Below are 8,414 nucleotides of genomic sequence, written 5' to 3' on the forward strand. Positions count from 1 at the left end.
ATGTTAACTTTTTCTTCCAGTTGCCTATAATTTTACCTATAGTATGTTAAACAAATGTACATTTCAGAGAGAGTCATGGAAAGTATAAATGCTACCTTCAGAATATAGGGCTCTTTGGTAAAGGCCATAGAGTATCAAGATTATGTGAAACACGAAAGAGAAGGCACTTGAAGATTGACAGCAGATAAAGATATAAAAGGATGAAATACAAATTTTACCTAATTAAAATTTTCTGAATTCTAGCTGAGCTGTTTAAATATTTTCTCAAAGATAAAGCTAATTTACATAAGTCAGAAACCCCCTCACTCTTACTTGTTCTATCTAGTTCAATAGGGTGACATTAAGAGGAAGACATAAGCCAGGTCCTAAGAATTGTCTTCCATGTGAAATATTTGGGTAACCTATCTCTGGAAATGTCACTGACATATTTTATATCCATTATAAAGCAAATTAAAAAAATAAGCTATGTTTTGCTTTTCACTTACATGATAGATTTATAGAGTATCTATACTAGAAAGAATCTTAGAAATTATTTAATTTATACACATAATTTTATCTGGAAGGAACCTGAGTGACACCAAAGATTTTAATTAGTTTTAGATTCATAATATATTATCCATAATTCCAAAATCAAAATCAAAATATCAGTTGACAATTCTTGCCCAGAACTGACATGAGGCAATTTACAATATTTATTTTAATTTCCCTTAATATAACTATTCATATTTTTCACTGTTGAAATAGTATTGTGTTTGATTATAGGGAGTTGGATGTGGTAGATAATATATAATACACATATTATTATCTAAGATTAAAATAACACACATGAATAAAGAATACATCTCACACTAAAAGTTTTGAATAAAAGGTTATGAATTTATTGAGGTAGAGTGACTAGAATCCAGTTATTTCTGATTCTTAGTTCCTTGTCTTTTCTATTACGATAAGCTATATTCTATCTAAAAATGCATCCAATTATACAATTAAATTTATATATGGATAATTAGGAAAAAATAGCTATCCTATTGCAATAGGATAGTAGATTCTGTAGGACCTATTTCATCTCAAACGATTAATCTAAGTCAGTCACAGTAAGTTCTTTCTCTTTATTTTTGCTAATACCTGGTTAAGGAATATCAATGTGAATCATTTCTTGCTAATCAAAATTGAGGAAAAGTACACTGGTTGTCTTATGGAAAATCTTTCTTTGCTCCCAAATTAAAGACTTAAGGAAGAAAAAACCCATGTTCTTTTCCACTTAAAAATTATTAAGCCATATGTGAGGCCTGTATCTGATCAACAGTTGAGAGAAGAGTAAGCTTAAAGGTAAAATCAAACAATAAAGATGGCAGACTTGAGAAATGGAATCTATACCTTCAATGATATCACTAGTTCATCAATTGAGCTAGCTTTGGATCACAGCTATATCCTTGGACTTCTTAAGTGATATGATAGGTTACTATATTTTTAAGCCAATTTGATTCATGGTTTTTGCTTACATAAAAGTGAAATCACTTAAACTTATATAATTAATATCTTTCTAATTTTGTTTTACTCTTTCTCACATGGTATAGTTGCCCATATGTCAAAAATAAAGACTGAGTAAATTAAATATCAAAATGTGCTTGAAAATTGTACACATTGGAAAAATACATTTTCAATTGAGCTTCACATTTTGATTTTGTCCTATTGGCATTAATAGATGAATACATCATAATTAAAGAAATAAATCACTGGATATTTTGACTGCTAGATAAAAATAGTTTGTTTTAGGTCATGTAAAAGTAATTCATTGGCAAAATATCAAAACAATTGAGCTTTTTTAAGGCTATAATTGCCTCATACAAGTATTATAAATATTTTGATAAAGATAAGCATTAAGTGCCTATAAAATATCTGAATAAATGATATGTCATTTTTTTTTAAAAGGTATAATTTTAACAGCATATATTCCAGGCCATATAAGGACAGACAACTCAAATGCTTACAGGATCAAGTAAATTATTTATATACCAATAAAGTGGGCTGGGTAATGACAAGGAAATTTTAGAGAATGCACTGTCCATTTAAAGGGATCAACTTCTATGTAGATTAAACCGAGATTCCAGTTTTCCCAAAGACTCCCTGTAGACTATTACTTTGGTGGCCTACAATGGTGAAATCATCTTTCCACAATAACTGGAATTTGCAGTGTGGGAAGCTTTGCCCAACAGGATATTTGGAAGTGTGCAGAAAGCAGAGTATTGATAGTGGTAAGTGCTTGCACTTAGGAGAAGTTCCTATACAGTGTTTGCATCATAATATAAAGCAGTTTAAACATCCAAAGGAAAGGCCCCCACAAGAGAAAACTAAGACACTCAGTAAATAGTCCCAGCTGAGCTCCCAATCTTATTTCTAGATTACTCCTGGCCTCTCATCTTATACCATGTACAAGAATAACCACCTGTTCAACAACAAAATTATAAAATGCAATAAATTATTGTTCTAATTCATTAAGCTTTGGGGTGGTTTATTCCATAAAAAGACATAATTGAAACACTACTCAGATTTTATGTGGCATCTTAATTAAAAAAAATACTTTATTCTCACAGTATGGAGGAAAAGCAGGATAAATATAGAATTTGTAACCTCTAATCTAGTTTGTATTTCTGATTTTACTGAAGAAACTGATGTTCAAGAGATGAAATGGTAAATTAAAATTAGTGGTAGAGACAGGCTAAAGTATTAATCTCAACAAATATGTGAATATCTAGCAGATATAAGATGCTGTATTTATACTAGATGAATTCACAAGCCAGTCACATATTGGTCTTCCAAAAAGCTCTGGTGAAGTTGAAAATATGTAAACAATTAATTTTCGTACATTATAATATGTACCATACTAAATGAATTTTAGTATTCTTCCTATTATCCACTTCTACCTACTTAAGAGAATGGTTTTCTCATCTTTTTGTATAATAAGTAAGAAGAAGAAAGATGGCTGGTGGAATGCTAAAGTCAGGCCTAGAGTAGAAATATGACTTTTAAAAATTGTTTGATAGAAGATTTTTCAAAAAAAAAATTCACAAATTGTTTAATTTAGAATCTATCTCTTCTACTTCATGAGTTATACAGTAGTTCCCCTTTATTCATGGTTTTGGTTTCTGTGATTTCAGTTACCCATGGTTTCAGTCAACTGTGTTCCAAACATATTAAATGGAAAATTCCAGAAATAAATAATTCATAAGTTACAAATCACACATCATTCTGTATAGCATGATGAAATCTCACACTATCCTGCTCTGACCTTCCTGGGAGCGAATAATTTCTTGTCCTGTGTATCTACACTGTATGTTCCCTGCCCGTCAGTTACTTAGTAGCTGTTTTCAGATCGACTGTGTCACCATATCATAGTGCTTGTGTTCAAGTAACCCTTATTTTACTTAATACTGGCCCAAAGCCATTCATATAACTTTTATTATAATGTAATATCATAATTGTTCTATTTTATTATTAATTATTGTTGTTAATCTCTTACTATGCCTAATTTATATATTATCCTTTATCAAAGGTATATATGTACAGGAAAAAAACATAGTATATATAGGGTTTGATACATTCTGCCATTTGAGGCATGCACTGGGGTCTCGAAACATATTTCTCAAAAAAAAGAAAATATATGTTTCTCTCAGATAAGGTAGGTGACTACTGTACCATATTTGTGTTCTTTATATAGCGAATAAATGTCTATATATGTACAATGTTTTAAGAAAAAAGTTCCGTTCAGAATACTACTTCTAAAGCATACCCTAGCATCTTATCATATGCACATTTCATTTTCATTATCCTTCTTGTCAACTGAATGTAAATAATTTGAAATTCTTCTCTTCACTGGATCATAAGCAGTGGCTCAGAATAGTCTTGACAGTCAGCAAAAACTGTTGTAAAAGCTTCTGTTATGAGACACAAGAGGAGATTAAAGCACAGCCCTGTCAGTCTGCAGAAAAAGAACATGTTGCTCAGGGCTGGTTATTCTCTTTTCAGAGCACTGAAGTTGGCAGTAAAATCAGCAGAAGTAAATGGTAGAGGCAGGGGACTGGCAAGGATATGGCAGCCCCTGTGGAGAGGCTGTCTACAGATGACATAACAATAACCGCAGGATCTGTGGGGCGACTGCTAGCATGTTGGTTTCATTGGAAAAATTAATCAAGTGGTAAGAATAAAGTTTAAGTTTTCAAAATATAGGTGCCTGATTGTTCAGAAGTGTAAAGGGAGTGGTTTTAAAGGCAGGGTATTCAATAAAATGTTTAGAGATGTGTAACTGAAGTCAAATAACATGACAGAGTAAAGAAAAAAAGCATTTTTACTGACAAAGATCCAGTCTATTCCTTTTTGAAATTTGTTACAGAGAAAAATATTGTATTCTCTCTCTCTCTCTCTCTCTCTCTCTCTCTCTATCACTAGAAGATGTGTATGGTGATCACACATCTTTTATTCTTCACTTTAATTATTGCCTCAAGCGTTTTAAGTAAGTTATTTCTAAAATATTTTTGTTTCTTTCATATTTTGTTACATATTTCAATTAAGCTTATTCGTAAAGATGATATATAAATATTTGGAAATAATTTAAAGAATTATTTTACTAGGGCATCTGGCCACCAAATACCACTTCACACGAAAATATATCTGTACAATAACATGAAATCTTCTGTTCCTATAGTCACAGTACAGTGTCATGCTGGAGCATGTTTATATGTACCCTATAGACCAGGGTACAGAATCAACTTGTGCACTAGGCTCTACTTTTAGCACTACATTTTGTTTATTGAAGAGTTAATCCTTGAGCTTTCATATACCCTGTGAATAATGAATAATATGGTATTTTAAAGATGATTTACTCATTTCCTAAGTTACATATAATTAATTTTGACTTTGGCACAAGTTGTGAAGTTTTAATATAACCTTATTTACTTTTCAAAGTTTGATCTGCTATATCATGGTAGCTCACTTCTCAGTTATAATAATATATAAAAATAATACAATGTGACCAAGTGCAAAACATCAGCTGTCTTGGTAAAAGATGGAATGCTTTCTTCCTAAGATTATGAACAAAGTGATTGTTTCCATTCAACCACTTCCATTCAACAATCTATCCAGGACAATAAGCCAAAAAACATAAATACAAACCATTTATGTTGGAAATAAAGGAGTAAAACTCCTTATTTATAGATGGTTTGATCATTAACATAGAAAATCTGTGAGAAACTACAAATGAAGTTCTAACACTAATAAGTAAATTTGCAAATGTTGCAGGTTACAAGATTAATTTAAAAATCATATTTCTATATACTAGCAATAAAAAATGGATATATATATTTGTATTTGGAGAGAGAAAAATGAAAGGAAGGAAGGAAGGAAAAAAAGAAGGGAGGAAGGAAGGAAGGGAGGAAGAAAAGAAAAGACAGGTAATGACAGAGAGAACAGTCAAAGAAGAGTTCTGTTTAAATAAAACAAATTAGACCTTTTATTGTATATATAAAATGATGTTTTGGGACAGTTTTGTTCTGATTCTGTTTTTTTTTTTTTTAGCTTTCTCTGTTTTTAAAATTTATGCTCAGAAAATGACCTAGATTTAGACTGTGATCTACTAGGAAATTTTAAGTGACTAGTTATTGCTGAGAAGATATAGTGTGGAATCAATACATGCAAAATAAGTTCATAGTTTTATTTTTTTTTAAATGTAAGAGATTATCGAAGTCCAGTGGTCAGAGTAGAAAATGCTGCTGAAAGTAGACTATATTCTCCTCATTTGTATTGTATCACCAGCCAAAGAAAAATATTGCAGATAAATGAGGAAAAACAGTGGAATAACTGACAACAGTGACTAAAGAAAATGCTATGATTCTTTTTGTACCACATCATTTGAATTTAACAAAATGATATGTTGCAAGGATAACATCACTCAATGATTTATTGATAAACATTCTAAATATAAAGCATAAGCAACCATCTCTTTGGTCTCTGTTTCTGTGAGTCTGGTTTTTTGTTTTGTATTGTTTCTTCATTTGTTTTTGTTCATTTGTTTGTTTGTTTAAGATTCCACATATAAGCCAAACCATTCAGTACTTGTCTTTCTCTGTCTTATATCACTTAGCCTAATTTATCTTAAAATCGTAACTTCAATAAACTTCTTTAACAGAGTAACTCCTGCTTTTAGTTTAAATAGCAGTTGAATAAAAGCTTCTACTTTGGTACAAAGAGTTGTATCATTATAAATTACTGGATTGATTTTTTAAAAATTTGGGAAAAATTAAAAAAAATTTCCTATTGTCAAAAAGCAAACATTCAAATTTTGAACTTTTAACTTTAAAGCAAAATAAACAATTTTAAAGAAAAACAGGGGAGTGGCAAAGATTGTATTATAAAAACTAAAGTGAAATGAAGCATTACAAGAACAGTACTCATAAATGTAGCATTTACAGTTTGCTCAAAAAATTGAATAACCCTTTTCTTAAACTTGGCATCATGTAGACCAATACTTTTCTAAAGTTGAATGTTTTGAGTGGGAACCTGTATAGGTTTACTTTAAACTCTTTATTTCCAAATCTGCTCAGGTAATCTACCAGGAAGAGAATATTTTTAAAAGTCTTGGTTCAGCACAGTTAAAAACTTGAGTGCCCTCTGATGATCAAAGTACGTATGTCCTTTGAAGGACATTTGTTCTTAGCTGGTAATTTTCCTATAAAACATTTAGCAGTGTGAAATCCTTAGAAAGTTGTGTGATATATCATTAGATATTGGGAACCATTATTTATTTATGGAATATTTGAAGCCAGACTTTCATCATGAATAACTTTTATCAGAGAAGTTAAAGATATATTAGATAAAGATGTTCTAAATTTGTATTTTATATCCATGATATATTAATTTTTTAAAGATGGAATTTAGAAAATGTGTTTATAGATTACCTCCCAAACCTCAAAGATTTAATGCTAATAAATGGGATTACTATTCTATAATTTTAAGCTTCTATTGGCTCAGAACTGTCCTATTCTGTTTCCTTCTTTATACTATTTTTCAAAATAATTACTCAAAATTTTAGTATTCAAATGCTAATAAATGGGATACTATTCTATAATTTTAAGCTTCTATTGGCTCAGAACTGTCCTATTCTGTTTCCTTCTTTATACTATTTTTCAAAATAATTACTCAAAATTTTAGTATTCAAACTCAATCAAGGTAGCCTTTTAAATTGTGTTCCTTTCAGGAAATGTATGCAGATGATTCGAGCTAAAATACTAAATGTTCTTCTTGACTCTTGTCTTTAACTAGTCATCTTGCTTCTATTCTTTTGTCCCTTATTTGGTCTTTCAAGAACACCAACCAAATGTGTTATTCCAAGTAAAAATTCTCAAGTGACTCCTGTTGCATTTAAGAAAGGGCCAGACTCTTTACCTTGATTTTCAAGACTATACAGTTTTCTTCCTTTCCAACCTCATTTTTTTTCGGGGTGGGTTGTGGTTGTAAAAACCTCAATAGTTTATATTTCTAAATTTTACTTTATTATTATGGTAAGAGTACTTAGCATGAGATCTATTAACACATTTTTAAGTGTACAACACATCATTTTAATTATACGTACAATGTTATACAGCTGATATCTAGAGCCTACTCACCTTGCTTAACTGAAACTTTATGCCATTGATTAATAACTTCCATTCTTATAACACTGGCCCTGCTCCTTTCCTGTGGTCAAGCTACACTTCATTTCATTTTTTATTTCTTGAAAAGCCCCAAGCTTTTTCAAAATTTAACTCTTTAGAGTTACTGAGCCTCATGCTTACCTCGCCCTTGCCTTAGATCTTAGTATGGTTACATTCAACTATTATTAGGTCCAGTTTAAATGTCACCTTTTCAGAGAGAACTTTCCTGCTCACTCAACATTAACTTCTGTATAATGCTACTCTATTTTCTTCCTACTTTGTTCGTTTGTACATTAATTCACTCACTCACTCATTCGTTTATTTTACTTCTCAGGTTTCCCATTAGGATGGAACTCTCTTTCAAGTTCACAAGTACATCTCCAAAGTCAAAAATACTTTTTGGCCTATAATAGGTACTTAATAAATATTTGTTGGTTGAATGAGTAAATGAATAAATAGATGAATGACAGTAATTATGTTTTTAATTATTTAGAAGCAAACTTTTTAAACTTCATCTCTAAATCAAATATTTTGAAGTAAATTTTATTATAAATATTATGAAACATTATACTCGAAAACAAAATATATATATAGGATTTGTTTCTCTTTCGGCTTATAAAATGTATATATATATATATAGGATTTGTTTCATCAGTTTGTCAATTCACATTGATTTTTCTAATTCTCAACAAAATGCTCATATTTTGTTTATATATGTATATATATATACAT

The sequence above is a fragment of the Pteropus alecto genome, unplaced genomic scaffold (genome assembly GCF_000325575.1).
Source record: "Pteropus alecto unplaced genomic scaffold, ASM32557v1 scaffold81, whole genome shotgun sequence".
In the NCBI taxonomy this organism is placed as follows: Eukaryota; Metazoa; Chordata; class Mammalia; order Chiroptera; family Pteropodidae; genus Pteropus; species Pteropus alecto.